Raw genomic sequence first — 13,464 nt, 5'->3', positions numbered from 1 at the left:
GTGGCCTTCAAGTCTGGTGGAAGAAAAAAGCCATGAAAATAGGAAAGAAAAGTACCCCATTTGAAGTTCAAACTAAGACTGACACCCTACCTACTGCACTAGTGAGACCAGACATTTTCACCCCATCGCAACATGGATAAATTAAAGCAAGTAATTACTTTTTACTTTATTATTTTTTTTTTTATATTACATACACAAAACCTTATCTGCTCCCATATGGTCTAGCGGTTAGGATTCCTGGTTCTCACCCAGGTGGCCCGGGTTTGACTCCCGGTATGGGAATGAGCCTCCATTTAGACTTGAACCTGCATTCGATGGTCGATTGGGTCAGTTTAATGTTTCTGGATGAAAGTGCTTTTGTGGCCAAAAATCTGAATGTGCCTTTTCTTCATTTTGCACAAGATACTATTTTGGCTTTAGGTTTTGAATAATTCCCATCTCTCCCTTATCACTCCAAGTTGTCAAGGAAGTCAGAAGCACCATTGTCCTGTCCGTCAATTTGGCTTTCCTTCATTTTTGATTGATAATGTTTTGGCATTCAATGTAAAAGAGCTGTGGCCTTCAAGTCTGGTGGAAGAAAAAAGCCATGAAAATAGGAAAGAAAAGTACCCCATTTGAAGTTCAAACTAAGACTGACACACTACCTACTGCACTAGCGAGACCAGACATTTTCACCCCATCGCAACATGGATAAATTAAAGCAAGTAATGACTTTTTACTTTATTATTTTTTTTTTTTATATTACATACACAAAACCTTATCTGCTCCCATATGGTCTAGCGGTTAGGATTCCTGGTTCTCACCCAGGTGGCCTGGGTTCGACTCCCGGTATGGGAATGAGCCTCCATTTAGGCTTGAACCTGCATTCGATGGTTGAGTGGGTCAGTTTAATGTTTCTGGATGAAAGTGCTTTTGTGGCCAAAAATCTGAATGTGCCTTTTCTTCATTTTGCACAAGATACTATTTTGGCTTTAGGTTTTGAATAATTACCATCTCTCCCTTATCACTCCAAGTTGTCAAGGAAGTCAGAAGCACCATTGTCCTCTCCGTCAATTTGGCTTTCCTTCATTTTTGATTGATAATGTTTTGGCATTCAATGTAAAAGAGCTGTGGCCTTCAAGTCTGGTGGAAGAAAAAAGCCATGAAAATAGGAAAGAAAAGTACCCCATTTGAAGTTCAAACTAAGACTGACACCCTACCTACTGCACTAGTGAGACCAGACATTTTCACCCCATCGCAACATGGATAAATTAAAGCAAGTAATTACTTTTTACTTTATTATTTTTTTTTTTATATTACATACACAAAACCTTATCTGCTCCCATATGGTCTAGCGGTTAGGATTCCTGGTTCTCACCCAGGTGGCCCGGGTTTGACTCCCGGTATGGGAATGAGCCTCCATTTAGACTTGAACCTGCATTCGATGGTCGATTGGGTCAGTTTAATGTTTCTGGATGAAAGTGCTTTTGTGGCCAAAAATCTGAATGTGCCTTTTCTTCATTTTGCACAAGATACTATTTTGGCTTTAGGTTTTGAATAATTCCCATCTCTCCCTTATCACTCCAAGTTGTCAAGGAAGTCAGAAGCACCATTGTCCTGTCCGTCAATTTGGCTTTCCTTCATTTTTGATTGATAATGTTTTGGCATTCAATGTAAAAGAGCTGTGGCCTTCAAGTCTGGTGGAAGAAAAAAGCCATGAAAATAGGAAAGAAAAGTACCCCATTTGAAGTTCAAACTAAGACTGACACACTACCTACTGCACTAGCGAGACCAGACATTTTCACCCCATCGCAACATGGATAAATTAAAGCAAGTAATGACTTTTTACTTTATTATTTTTTTTTTTTATATTACATACACAAAACCTTATCTGCTCCCATATGGTCTAGCGGTTAGGATTCCTGGTTCTCACCCAGGTGGCCTGGGTTCGACTCCCGGTATGGGAATGAGCCTCCATTTAGGCTTGAACCTGCATTCGATGGTTGAGTGGGTCAGTTTAATGTTTCTGGATGAAAGTGCTTTTGTGGCCAAAAATCTGAATGTGCCTTTTCTTCATTTTGCACAAGATACTATTTTGGCTTTAGGTTTTGAATAATTACCATCTCTCCCTTATCACTCCAAGTTGTCAAGGAAGTCAGAAGCACCATTGTCCTCTCCGTCAATTTGGCTTTCCTTCATTTTTGATTGATAATGTTTTGGCATTCAATGTAAAAGAGCTGTGGCCTTCAAGTCTGGTGGAAGAAAAAAGCCATGAAAATAGGAAAGAAAAGTACCCCATTTGAAGTTCAAACTAAGACTGACACGCTACCTACTGCACTAGTGAGACCAGACATTTTCACCCCATCGCAACATGGATAAATTAAAGCAAGTAATTACTTTTTACTTTATTATTTTTTTTTTTATATTACATACACAAAACCTTATCTGCTCCCATATGGTCTAGCGGTTAGGATTCCTGGTTCTCACCCAGGTGGCCCGGGTTTGACTCCCGGTATGGGAATGAGCCTCCATTTAGACTTGAACCTGCATTCGATGGTCAATTGGGTCAGTTTAATGTTTCTGGATGAAAGTGCTTTTGTGGCCAAAAATCTGAATGTGCCTTTTCTTCATTTTGCACAAGATACTATTTTGGCTTTAGGTTTTGAATAATTCCCATCTCTCCCTTATCACTCCAAGTTGTCAAGGAAGTCAGAAGCACCATTGTCCTGTCCGTCAATTTGGCTTTCCTTCATTTTTGATTGATAATGTTTTGGCATTCAATGTAAAAGAGCTGTGGCCTTCAAGTCTGGTGGAAGAAAAAAGCCATGAAAATAGGAAAGAAAAGTACCGCATTTGAAGTTCAAACTAAGACTGACACACTACCTACTGCACTAGCGAGACCAGACATTTTCACCCCATCGCAACATGGATAAATTAAAGCAAGTAATGACTTTTTACTTTATTATTTTTTTTTTTTATATTACATACACAAAACCTTATCTGCTCCCATATGGTCTAGCGGTTAGGATTCCTGGGTTCGACTCCCGGTATGGGAATGAGCCTCCATTTAGGCTTGAACCTGCATTCGATGGTTGAGTGGGTCAGTTTAATGTTTCTGGATGAAAGTGCTTTTGTGGCCAAAAATCTGAATGTGCCTTTTCTTCATTTTGCACAAGATACTATTTTGGCTTTAGGTTTTGAATAATTCCCATCTCTCCCTTATCACTCCAAGTTGTCAAGGAAGTCAGAAGCACCATTGTCCTGTCCGTCAATTTGGCTTTCCTTCATTTTTGATTGATAATGTTTTGGCATTCAATGTAAAAGAGCTGTGGCCTTCAAGTCTGGTGGAAGAAAAAAGCCATGAAAATAGGAAAGAAAAGTACCCCATTTGAAGTTCAAACTAAGACTGACACACTACCTACTGCACTAGCGAGACCAGACATTTTCACCCCATCGCAACATGGATAAATTAAAGCAAGTAATGACTTTTTACTTTATTATTTTTTTTTTTTATATTACATACACAAAACCTTATCTGCTCCCATATGGTCTAGCGGTTAGGATTCCTGGTTCTCACCCAGGTGGCCCTTGTTCGACTCCCAGTATGGGAATGAGCCTCCATTTAGACTTGAACCTGCATTCGATGGTCAAGTGGGTCAGTTTAATGTTTCTGGATGAAAGTGCTTTTGTGGCTAAAAATCTGAATGTGCCTTTTCTTCATTTTGCACAAGATACTATTTTGGCTTTAGGTTTTGAATAATTACCATCTCTCCCTTATCACTCCAAGTTGTCAAGGAAGTCAGAAGCACCATTGTCCTCTCCGTCAATTTGGCTTTCCTTCATTTTTGAGTGATAATGTTTTGGCATTCAATGTAAAAGAGCTGTGGCCTTCAAGTCTGGTGGAAGAAAAAAGCCATGAAAATAGGAAAGAAATGTACCCCATTTGAAGTTCAAACTAAGACTGACACACTACCTACTGCACTAGTGAGACCAGACATTTTCACCCCATCGCAACATGGATAAATTAAAGCAAGTAATTACTTTTTACTTTATTTTTTTTTTTTTTATATTACATACACAAAACCTTGTCTGCTCCCATATGGTCTAGCGGTTAGGATTCCTGGTTCTCACCCAGGTGGCCTGGGTTTGACTCCCGGTATGGGAATTAGCCTCCATTTAGACTTGAACCTGCATTTGATGGTCGAGTGGGTCAGTTTAATGTTTCTGGATGAAAGTGCTTTTGTGGCCAAAAATCTGAATGTGCCTTTTCTTCATTTTGCACAAGATACTATTTTGGCTTTAGGTTTTGAATAATTCCCATCTCTCCCTTATCACTCCAAGTTGTCAAGGAAGTCAGAAGCACCATTGTCCTGTCCGTCAATTTGGCTTTCCTTCATTTTTGATTGATAATGTTTTGGCATTCAATGTAAAAGAGCTGTGGCCTTCAAGTCTGGTGGAAGAAAAAAGCCATGAAAATAGGAAAGAAAAGTACCCCATTTGAAGTTCAAACTAAGACTGACACCCTACCTACTGCACTAGTGAGACCAGACATTTTCACCCCATCGCAACATGGATAAATTAAAGCAAGTAATGACTTTTTACTTTATTATTTTTTTTTTTATATTACATACACAAAACCTTATCTGCTCCCATATGGTCTAGCGGTTAGGATTCCTGGTTCTCACCCAGGTGGCCTGGGTTTGACTCCCGGTATGGGAATTAGCCTCCATTTAGACTTGAACCTGCATTCGATGGTCGAGTGGGTCAGTTTAATGTTTCTGGATGAAAGTGCTTTTGTGGCCAAAAATCTGAATGTGCCTTTTCTTCATTTTGCACAAGATACTATTTTGGCTTTAGGTTTTGAATAATTCCCATCTCTCCCTTATCACTCCAAGTTGTCAAGGAAGTCAGAAGCACCATTGTCCTGTCCGTCAATTTGGCTTTCCTTCATTTTTGATTGATAATGTTTTGGCATTCAATGTAAAAGAGCTGTGGCCTTCAAGTCTGGTGGAAGAAAAAAGCCATGAAAATAGGAAAGAAAAGTACCCCATTTGAAGTTCAAACTAAGACTGACACCCTACCTACTGCACTAGTGAGACCAGACATTTTCACCCCATCGCAACATGGATAAATTAAAGCAAGTAATTACTTTTTACTTTATTTTTATTTATTTTTTTATATTACATACACAAAACCTTATCTGCTCCCATATGGTCTAGCGGTTAGGATTCCTGGTTCTCACCCAGGTGGCCTGGGTTCGACTCCCAGTATGGGAATGAGCCTCTATTTAGACTTGAACCTGCATTCGATGGTCGAGTGGGTCAGTTTAATGTTTCTGGATGAAAGTGCTTTTGTAGCTAAAAATCTGAATGTGCCTTTTCTTCATTTTGCACAAGATACTATTTTGGCTTTAGGTTTTGAATAATTACCATCTCTCCCTTATCACTCCAAGTTGTCAAGGAAGTCATAAGCACCATTGTCCTCTCCGTCAATTTGGCTTTCCTTCATTTTTGATTGATAATGTTTTGGCATTCAATGTAAAAGAGCTGTGGCCTTCAAGTCTGTTGGAAGAAAAAAGCCATGAAAATAGGAAAGAAATGTACCCCATTTGAAGTTCAAACTAAGACTGACACACTACCTACTGCACTAGTGAGACCAGACATTTTCACCCCATCGCAACATGGATAAATTAAAGCAAGTAATTACTTTTTACTTTATTTTTTTTTTTTTTATATTACATACACAAAACCTTGTCTGCTCCCATATGGTCTAGCGGTTAGGATTCCTGGTTCTCACCCAGGTGGCCTGGGTTTGACTCCCGGTATGGGAATTAGCCTCCATTTAGACTTGAACCTGCATTCGATGGTTGAGTGGGTCAGTTTAATGTTTCTGGATGAAAGTGCTTTTGTGGCCAAAAATCTGAATGTGCCTTTTCTTCATTTTGCACAAGATACTATTTTGGCTTTAGGTTTTGAATAATTCCCATCTCTCCCTTATCACTCCAAGTTGTCAAGGAAGTCAGAAGCACCATTGTCCTGTCCGTCAATTTGGCTTTCCTTCATTTTTGATTGATAATGTTTTGGCATTCAATGTAAAAGAGCTGTGGCCTTCAAGTCTGGTGGAAGAAAAAAGCCATGAAAATAGGAAAGAAAAGTACCCCATTTGAAGTTCAAACTAAGACTGACACCCTACCTACTGCACTAGCGAGACCAGACATTTTCACCCCATCGCAACATGGATAAATTAAAGCAAGTAATGACTTTTTACTTTATTATTTTTTTTTTTTATATTACATACACAAAACCTTATCTGCTCCCATATGGTCTAGCGGTTAGGATTCCTGGTTCTCACCCAGGTGGCCTGGGTTTGACTCCCGGTATGGGAATTAGCCTCCATTTAGACTTGAACCTGCATTCGATGGTCGAGTGGGTCAGTTTAATGTTTCTGGATGAAAGTGCTTTTGTGGCCAAAAATCTGAATGTGCCTTTTCTTCATTTTGCACAAGATACTATTTTGGCTTTAGGTTTTGAATAATTCCCATCTCTCCCTTATCACTCCAAGTTGTCAAGGAAGTCAGAAGCACCATTGTCCTGTCCGTCAATTTGGCTTTCCTTCATTTTTGATTGATAATGTTTTGGCATTCAATGTAAAAGAGCTGTGGCCTTCAAGTCTGGTGGAAGAAAAAAGCCATGAAAATAGGAAAGAAAAGTACCCCATTTGAAGTTCAAACTAAGACTGACACCCTACCTACTGCACTAGTGAGACCAGACATTTTCACCCCATCGCAACATGGATAAATTAAAGCAAGTAATTACTTTTTACTTTATTTTTATTTATTTTTTTATATTACATACACAAAACCTTATCTGCTCCCATATGGTCTAGCGGTTAGGATTCCTGGTTCTCACCCAGGTGGCCTGGGTTCGACTCCCAGTATGGGAATGAGCCTCCATTTAGACTTGAACCTGCATTCGATGGTCGAGTGGGTCAGTTTAATGTTTCTGGATGAAAGTGCTTTTGTAGCTAAAAATCTGAATGTGCCTTTTCTTCATTTTGCACAAGATACTATTTTGGCTTTAGGTTTTGAATAATTACCATCTCTCCCTTATCACTCCAAGTTGTCAAGGAAGTCATAAGCACCATTGTCCTCTCCGTCAATTTGGCTTTCCTTCATTTTTGATTGATAATGTTTTGGCATTCAATGTAAAAGAGCTGTGGCCTTCAAGTCTGTTGGAAGAAAAAAGCCATGAAAATAGGAAAGAAATGTACCCCATTTGAAGTTCAAACTAAGACTGACACACTACCTACTGCACTAGTGAGACCAGACATTTTCACCCCATCGCAACATGGATAAATTAAAGCAAGTAATTACTTTTTACTTTATTTTTTTTTTTTTTATATTACATACACAAAACCTTGTCTGCTCCCATATGGTCTAGCGGTTAGGATTCCTGGTTCTCACCCAGGTGGCCTGGGTTTGACTCCCGGTATGGGAATTAGCCTCCATTTAGACTTGAACCTGCATTCGATGGTTGAGTGGGTCAGTTTAATGTTTCTGGATGAAAGTGCTTTTGTGGCCAAAAATCTGAATGTGCCTTTTCTTCATTTTGCACAAGATACTATTTTGGCTTTAGGTTTTGAATAATTCCCATCTCTCCCTTATCACTCCAAGTTGTCAAGGAAGTCAGAAGCACCATTGTCCTGTCCGTCAATTTGGCTTTCCTTCATTTTTGATTGATAATGTTTTGGCATTCAATGTAAAAGAGCTGTGGCCTTCAAGTCTGGTGGAAGAAAAAAGCCATGAAAATAGGAAAGAAAAGTACCCCATTTGAAGTTCAAACTAAGACTGACACCCTACCTACTGCACTAGCGAGACCAGACATTTTCACCCCATCGCAACATGGATAAATTAAAGCAATTAATGACTTTTTACTTTATTATTTTTTTTTTTTATATTACATACACAAAACCTTATCTGCTCCCATATGGTCTAGCGGTTAGGATTCCTGGTTCTCACCCAGGTGGCCCTTGTTCGACTCCCAGTATGGGAATGAGCCTCCATTTAGACTTGAACCTGCATTCGATGGTCAAGTGGGTCAGTTTAATGTTTCTGGATGAAAGTGCTTTTGTGGCTAAAAATCTGAATGTGCCTTTTCTTCATTTTGCACAAGATACTATTTTGGCTTTAGGTTTTGAATAATTACCATCTCTCCCTTATCACTCCAAGTTGTCAAGGAAGTCAGAAGCACCATTGTCCTCTCCGTCAATTTGGCTTTCCTTCATTTTTGAGTGATAATGTTTTGGCATTCAATGTAAAAGAGCTGTGGCCTTCAAGTCTGGTGGAAGAAAAAAGCCATGAAAATAGGAAAGAAATGTACCCCATTTGAAGTTCAAACTAAGACTGACACACTACCTACTGCACTAGTGAGACCAGACATTTTCACCCCATCGCAACATGGATAAATTAAAGCAAGTAATTACTTTTTACTTTATTTTTTTTTTTTTTATATTACATACACAAAACCTTATCTGCTCCCATATGGTCTAGCGGTTAGGATTCCTGGTTCTCACCCAGGTGGCCTGGGTTTGACTCCCGGTATGGGAATTAGCCTCCATTTAGACTTGAACCTGCATTTGATGGTCGAGTGGGTCAGTTTAATGTTTCTGGATGAAAGTGCTTTTGTGGCCAAAAATCTGAATGTGCCTTTTCTTCATTTTGCACAAGATACTATTTTGGCTTTAGGTTTTGAATAATTCCCATCTCTCCCTTATCACTCCAAGTTGTCAAGGAAGTCAGAAGCACCATTGTCCTGTCCGTCAATTTGGCTTTCCTTCATTTTTGATTGATAATGTTTTGGCATTCAATGTAAAAGAGCTGTGGCCTTCAAGTCTGGTGGAAGAAAAAAGCCATGAAAATAGGAAAGAAAAGTACCCCATTTGAAGTTCAAACTAAGACTGACACCCTACCTACTGCACTAGTGAGACCAGACATTTTCACCCCATCGCAACATGGATAAATTAAAGCAAGTAATGACTTTTTACTTTATTATTTTTTTTTTTATATTACATACACAAAACCTTATCTGCTCCCATATGGTCTAGCGGTTAGGATTCCTGGTTCTCACCCAGGTGGCCTGGGTTTGACTCCCGGTATGGGAATTAGCCTCCATTTAGACTTGAACCTGCATTCGATGGTCGAGTGGGTCAGTTTAATGTTTCTGGATGAAAGTGCTTTTGTGGCCAAAAATCTGAATGTGCCTTTTCTTCATTTTGCACAAGATACTATTTTGGCTTTAGGTTTTGAATAATTCCCATCTCTCCCTTATCACTCCAAGTTGTCAAGGAAGTCAGAAGCACCATTGTCCTGTCCGTCAATTTGGCTTTCCTTCATTTTTGATTGATAATGTTTTGGCATTCAATGTAAAAGAGCTGTGACCTTCAAGTCTGGTGGAAGAAAAAAGCCATGAAAATAGGAAAGAAAAGTACCCCATTTGAAGTTCAAACTAAGACTGACACCCTACCTACTGCACTAGTGAGACCAGACATTTTCACCCCATCGCAACATGGATAAATTAAAGCAAGTAATTACTTTTTACTTTATTTTTTTTTTTTTTTATATATTACATACACAAAACGTTATCTGCTCCCATATAGTCTAGCGGTTAGGATTCCTGGTTCTCACCCAGGTGGCTTGGGTTCGACTCCCAGTATGGGAATGAGCCTCCATTTAGACTTGAACCTGCATTCGATGGTCGAGTGGGTCAGTTTAATGTTTCTGGATGAAAGTGCTTTTGTAGCTAAAAATCTGAATGTGCCTTTTCTTCATTTTGCACAAGATACTATTTTGGCTTTAGGTTTTGAATAATTACCATCTCTCCCTTATCACTCCAAGTTGTCAAGGAAGTCATAAGCACCATTGTCCTCTCCGTCAATTTGGCTTTCCTTCATTTTTGATTGATAATGTTTTGGCATTCAATGTAAAAGAGCTGTGGCCTTCAAGTCTGTTGGAAGAAAAAAGCCATGAAAATAGGAAAGAAAAGTACCCCATTTGAAGTTCAATCTAAGACTGACACACTACCTACTGCACTAGTGAGACCAGACATTTTCACCCCATCACAACATGGATAAATTAAAGCAAGTAATGACTTTTTACTTTATTAATTTTTTTTTTTATATTACATACACAAAACCTTATCTGCTCCCATATGGTCTAGCGGTTAGGATTCCTGGTTCTCACCCAGGTGGCCCGGGTTCGACTCCTGGTATGGGAATGAGCCTCCATTTAGACTTGAACCTGCATTCGATGGTCGAGTGGGTCAGTTTAATGTTTCTGGATGAAAGTGCTTTTGTAGCTAAAAATCTGAATGTGCCTTTTCTTCATTTTGCACAAGATACTATTTTGGCTTTAGGTTTTGAATAATTACCATCTCTCCCTTATCACTCCAAGTTGTCAAGGAAGTCAGAAGCACCATTGTCCTCTCCGTCAATTTGGCTTTCCTTCATTTTTGATTGATAATGTTTTGGCATTCAATGTAAAAGAGCTGTGGCCTTCAAGTCTGGTGGAAGAGAAAAGCCATGAAAATAGGAAAGAAATGTACCCCATTTGAAGTTCAAACTAAGACTGACACACTACCTACTGCACTAGTGAGACCAGACATTTTCACCCCATCGCAACATGGATAAATTAAAGCAAGTAATTACTTTTTACTTTATTATTTATTTTTTTTATATTACATACACAAAACCTTATCTGCTCCCATATGGTCTAGCGGTTAGGATTCCTGGTTCTCACCCAGGTGGCCTGGGTTCGACTCCCGGTATGGGAATGAGCCTCCATTTAGACTTGAACCTGCATTTGATGGTCGAGTGGGTCAGTTTAATGTTTCTGGATGAAAGTGCTTTTGTGGCCAAAAATTTAATGTGCCTTTTCTTCATTTTGCACATTGTGGCTTTAGGTTTTGAATAATTCCCATCTCTCCCTTATCACTCCAAGTTGTCAAGGAAGTCAGAAGCACCATTGTCCTGTCCGTCAATTTGGCTTTCCTTCATTTTTGATTGATAATGTTTTGGCATTCAATGTAAAAGAGCTGTGGCCTTCAAGTCTGGTGGAAGAAAAAAGCCATGAAAATAGGAAAGAAATGTACCCCATTTGAAGTTCAAACTAAGACTGACACACTACCTACTGCACTAGTGAGACCAGACATTTTCACCCCATCGCAACATGGATAAATTAAAGCAAGTAATTACTTTTTACTTTATTTTTTTTTTTTTTATATTACATACACAAAACCTTGTCTGCTCCCATATGGTCTAGCGGTTAGGATTCCTGGTTCTCACCCAGGTGGCCTGGGTTTGACTCCCGGTATGGGAATTAGCCTCCATTTAGACTTGAACCTGCATTTGATGGTCGAGTGGGTCAGTTTAATGTTTCTGGATGAAAGTGCTTTTGTGGCCAAAAATCTGAATGTGCCTTTTCTTCATTTTGCACAAGATACTATTTTGGCTTTAGGTTTTGAATAATTCCCATCTCTCCCTTATCACTCCAAGTTGTCAAGGAAGTCAGAAGCACCATTGTCCTGTCCGTCAATTTGGCTTTCCTTCATTTTTGATTGATAATGTTTTGGCATTCAATGTAAAAGAGCTGTGGCCTTCAAGTCTGGTGGAAGAAAAAAGCCATGAAAATAGGAAAGAAAAGTACCCCATTTGAAGTTCAAACTAAGACTGACACCCTACCTACTGCACTAGTGAGACCAGACATTTTCACCCCATCGCAACATGGATAAATTAAAGCAAGTAATGACTTTTTACTTTATTATTTTTTTTTTTATATTACATACACAAAACCTTATCTGCTCCCATATGGTCTAGCGGTTAGGATTCCTGGTTCTCACCCAGGTGGCCTGGGTTTGACTCCCGGTATGGGAATTAGCCTCCATTTAGACTTGAACCTGCATTCGATGGTCGAGTGGGTCAGTTTAATGTTTCTGGATGAAAGTGCTTTTGTGGCCAAAAATCTGAATGTGCCTTTTCTTCATTTTGCACAAGATACTATTTTGGCTTTAGGTTTTGAATAATTCCCATCTCTCCCTTATCACTCCAAGTTGTCAAGGAAGTCAGAAGCACCATTGTCCTGTCCGTCAATTTGGCTTTCCTTCATTTTTGATTGATAATGTTTTGGCATTCAATGTAAAAGAGCTGTGACCTTCAAGTCTGGTGGAAGAAAAAAGCCATGAAAATAGGAAAGAAAAGTACCCCATTTGAAGTTCAAACTAAGACTGACACCCTACCTACTGCACTAGTGAGACCAGACATTTTCACCCCATCGCAACATGGATAAATTAAAGCAAGTAATTACTTTTTACTTTATTTTTTTTTTTTTTTTTATATTACATACACAAAACGTTATCTGCTCCCATATAGTCTAGCGGTTAGGATTCCTGGTTCTCACCCAGGTGGCTTGGGTTCGACTCCCAGTATGGGAATGAGCCTCCATTTAGACTTGAACCTGCATTCGATGGTCGAGTGGGTCAGTTTAATGTTTCTGGATGAAAGTGCTTTTGTAGCTAAAAATCTGAATGTGCCTTTTCTTCATTTTGCACAAGATACTATTTTGGCTTTAGGTTTTGAATAATTACCATCTCTCCCTTATCACTCCAAGTTGTCAAGGAAGTCATAAGCACCATTGTCCTCTCCGTCAATTTGGCTTTCCTTCATTTTTGATTGATAATGTTTTGGCATTCAATGTAAAAGAGCTGTGGCCTTCAAGTCTGTTGGAAGAAAAAAGCCATGAAAATAGGAAAGAAAAGTACCCCATTTGAAGTTCAATCTAAGACTGACACACTACCTACTGCACTAGTGAGACCAGACATTTTCACCCCATCACAACATGGATAAATTAAAGCAAGTAATGACTTTTTACTTTATTAATTTTTTTTTTTATATTACATACACAAAACCTTATCTGCTCCCATATGGTCTAGCGGTTAGGATTCCTGGTTCTCACCCAGGTGGCCCGGGTTCGACTCCTGGTATGGGAATGAGCCTCCATTTAGACTTGAACCTGCATTCGATGGTCGAGTGGGTCAGTTTAATGTTTCTGGATGAAAGTGCTTTTGTAGCTAAAAATCTGAATGTGCCTTTTCTTCATTTTGCACAAGATACTATTTTGGCTTTAGGTTTTGAATAATTACCATCTCTCCCTTATCACTCCAAGTTGTCAAGGAAGTCAGAAGCACCATTGTCCTCTCCGTCAATTTGGCTTTCCTTCATTTTTGATTGATAATGTTTTGGCATTCAATGTAAAAGAGCTGTGGCCTTCAAGTCTGGTGGAAGAGAAAAGCCATGAAAATAGGAAAGAAATGTACCCCATTTGAAGTTCAAACTAAGACTGACACACTACCTACTGCACTAGTGAGACCAGACATTTTCACCCCATCGCAACATGGATAAATTAAAGCAAGTAATTACTTTTTACTTTATTATTTA

General features: G+C 39.1%; 21 non-coding genes across 21 annotated transcripts; all 21 read left to right on the top strand.

The window, feature by feature from the left end:
- Window positions 1–210: 210 nt before the first annotated feature.
- On the top strand, window positions 211–282 carry TRNAE-CUC (transfer RNA glutamic acid (anticodon CUC)). Its single transcript has one exon. It is a non-coding gene; the product is annotated as a tRNA-Glu (tRNA).
- A 483-nt stretch (window positions 283–765) lies between these two features.
- Window positions 766–837, top strand: TRNAE-CUC (transfer RNA glutamic acid (anticodon CUC)). Its single transcript has one exon. It is a non-coding gene; the product is annotated as a tRNA-Glu (tRNA).
- A 482-nt stretch (window positions 838–1,319) lies between these two features.
- TRNAE-CUC (transfer RNA glutamic acid (anticodon CUC)) lies at window positions 1,320–1,391 on the top strand. The gene has a single exon. It is a non-coding gene; the product is annotated as a tRNA-Glu (tRNA).
- A 483-nt stretch (window positions 1,392–1,874) lies between these two features.
- Window positions 1,875–1,946, top strand: TRNAE-CUC (transfer RNA glutamic acid (anticodon CUC)). Its single transcript has one exon. It is a non-coding gene; the product is annotated as a tRNA-Glu (tRNA).
- A 482-nt stretch (window positions 1,947–2,428) lies between these two features.
- On the top strand, window positions 2,429–2,500 carry TRNAE-CUC (transfer RNA glutamic acid (anticodon CUC)). The gene has a single exon. It is a non-coding gene; the product is annotated as a tRNA-Glu (tRNA).
- A 1,572-nt stretch (window positions 2,501–4,072) lies between these two features.
- Window positions 4,073–4,144, top strand: TRNAE-CUC (transfer RNA glutamic acid (anticodon CUC)). Its single transcript has one exon. It is a non-coding gene; the product is annotated as a tRNA-Glu (tRNA).
- Window positions 4,145–4,626: 482 nt separating this feature from the next.
- Window positions 4,627–4,698, top strand: TRNAE-CUC (transfer RNA glutamic acid (anticodon CUC)). Its single transcript has one exon. It is a non-coding gene; the product is annotated as a tRNA-Glu (tRNA).
- A 485-nt stretch (window positions 4,699–5,183) lies between these two features.
- TRNAE-CUC (transfer RNA glutamic acid (anticodon CUC)) lies at window positions 5,184–5,255 on the top strand. Its single transcript has one exon. It is a non-coding gene; the product is annotated as a tRNA-Glu (tRNA).
- Window positions 5,256–5,737: 482 nt separating this feature from the next.
- TRNAE-CUC (transfer RNA glutamic acid (anticodon CUC)) lies at window positions 5,738–5,809 on the top strand. The gene has a single exon. It is a non-coding gene; the product is annotated as a tRNA-Glu (tRNA).
- A 483-nt stretch (window positions 5,810–6,292) lies between these two features.
- On the top strand, window positions 6,293–6,364 carry TRNAE-CUC (transfer RNA glutamic acid (anticodon CUC)). The gene has a single exon. It is a non-coding gene; the product is annotated as a tRNA-Glu (tRNA).
- A 485-nt stretch (window positions 6,365–6,849) lies between these two features.
- Window positions 6,850–6,921, top strand: TRNAE-CUC (transfer RNA glutamic acid (anticodon CUC)). Its single transcript has one exon. It is a non-coding gene; the product is annotated as a tRNA-Glu (tRNA).
- A 482-nt stretch (window positions 6,922–7,403) lies between these two features.
- On the top strand, window positions 7,404–7,475 carry TRNAE-CUC (transfer RNA glutamic acid (anticodon CUC)). The gene has a single exon. It is a non-coding gene; the product is annotated as a tRNA-Glu (tRNA).
- Window positions 7,476–8,512: 1,037 nt separating this feature from the next.
- TRNAE-CUC (transfer RNA glutamic acid (anticodon CUC)) lies at window positions 8,513–8,584 on the top strand. Its single transcript has one exon. It is a non-coding gene; the product is annotated as a tRNA-Glu (tRNA).
- Window positions 8,585–9,066: 482 nt separating this feature from the next.
- On the top strand, window positions 9,067–9,138 carry TRNAE-CUC (transfer RNA glutamic acid (anticodon CUC)). Its single transcript has one exon. It is a non-coding gene; the product is annotated as a tRNA-Glu (tRNA).
- A 485-nt stretch (window positions 9,139–9,623) lies between these two features.
- On the top strand, window positions 9,624–9,695 carry TRNAE-CUC (transfer RNA glutamic acid (anticodon CUC)). The gene has a single exon. It is a non-coding gene; the product is annotated as a tRNA-Glu (tRNA).
- Window positions 9,696–10,178: 483 nt separating this feature from the next.
- On the top strand, window positions 10,179–10,250 carry TRNAE-CUC (transfer RNA glutamic acid (anticodon CUC)). Its single transcript has one exon. It is a non-coding gene; the product is annotated as a tRNA-Glu (tRNA).
- Window positions 10,251–10,733: 483 nt separating this feature from the next.
- Window positions 10,734–10,805, top strand: TRNAE-CUC (transfer RNA glutamic acid (anticodon CUC)). Its single transcript has one exon. It is a non-coding gene; the product is annotated as a tRNA-Glu (tRNA).
- Window positions 10,806–11,278: 473 nt separating this feature from the next.
- TRNAE-CUC (transfer RNA glutamic acid (anticodon CUC)) lies at window positions 11,279–11,350 on the top strand. Its single transcript has one exon. It is a non-coding gene; the product is annotated as a tRNA-Glu (tRNA).
- A 482-nt stretch (window positions 11,351–11,832) lies between these two features.
- On the top strand, window positions 11,833–11,904 carry TRNAE-CUC (transfer RNA glutamic acid (anticodon CUC)). The gene has a single exon. It is a non-coding gene; the product is annotated as a tRNA-Glu (tRNA).
- Window positions 11,905–12,389: 485 nt separating this feature from the next.
- On the top strand, window positions 12,390–12,461 carry TRNAE-CUC (transfer RNA glutamic acid (anticodon CUC)). Its single transcript has one exon. It is a non-coding gene; the product is annotated as a tRNA-Glu (tRNA).
- A 483-nt stretch (window positions 12,462–12,944) lies between these two features.
- On the top strand, window positions 12,945–13,016 carry TRNAE-CUC (transfer RNA glutamic acid (anticodon CUC)). The gene has a single exon. It is a non-coding gene; the product is annotated as a tRNA-Glu (tRNA).
- The last annotated feature ends 448 nt before the right edge of the window (window positions 13,017–13,464 follow it).

The sequence above is a fragment of the Rhinoderma darwinii genome, chromosome 3, assembly GCF_050947455.1.
Source record: "Rhinoderma darwinii isolate aRhiDar2 chromosome 3, aRhiDar2.hap1, whole genome shotgun sequence".
Lineage (NCBI taxonomy): Eukaryota > Metazoa > Chordata > Amphibia > Anura > Rhinodermatidae > Rhinoderma > Rhinoderma darwinii.
Note: the sequence above shows the minus strand (reverse complement) of the source record. Positions and strands in the feature narration are given on the sequence as shown.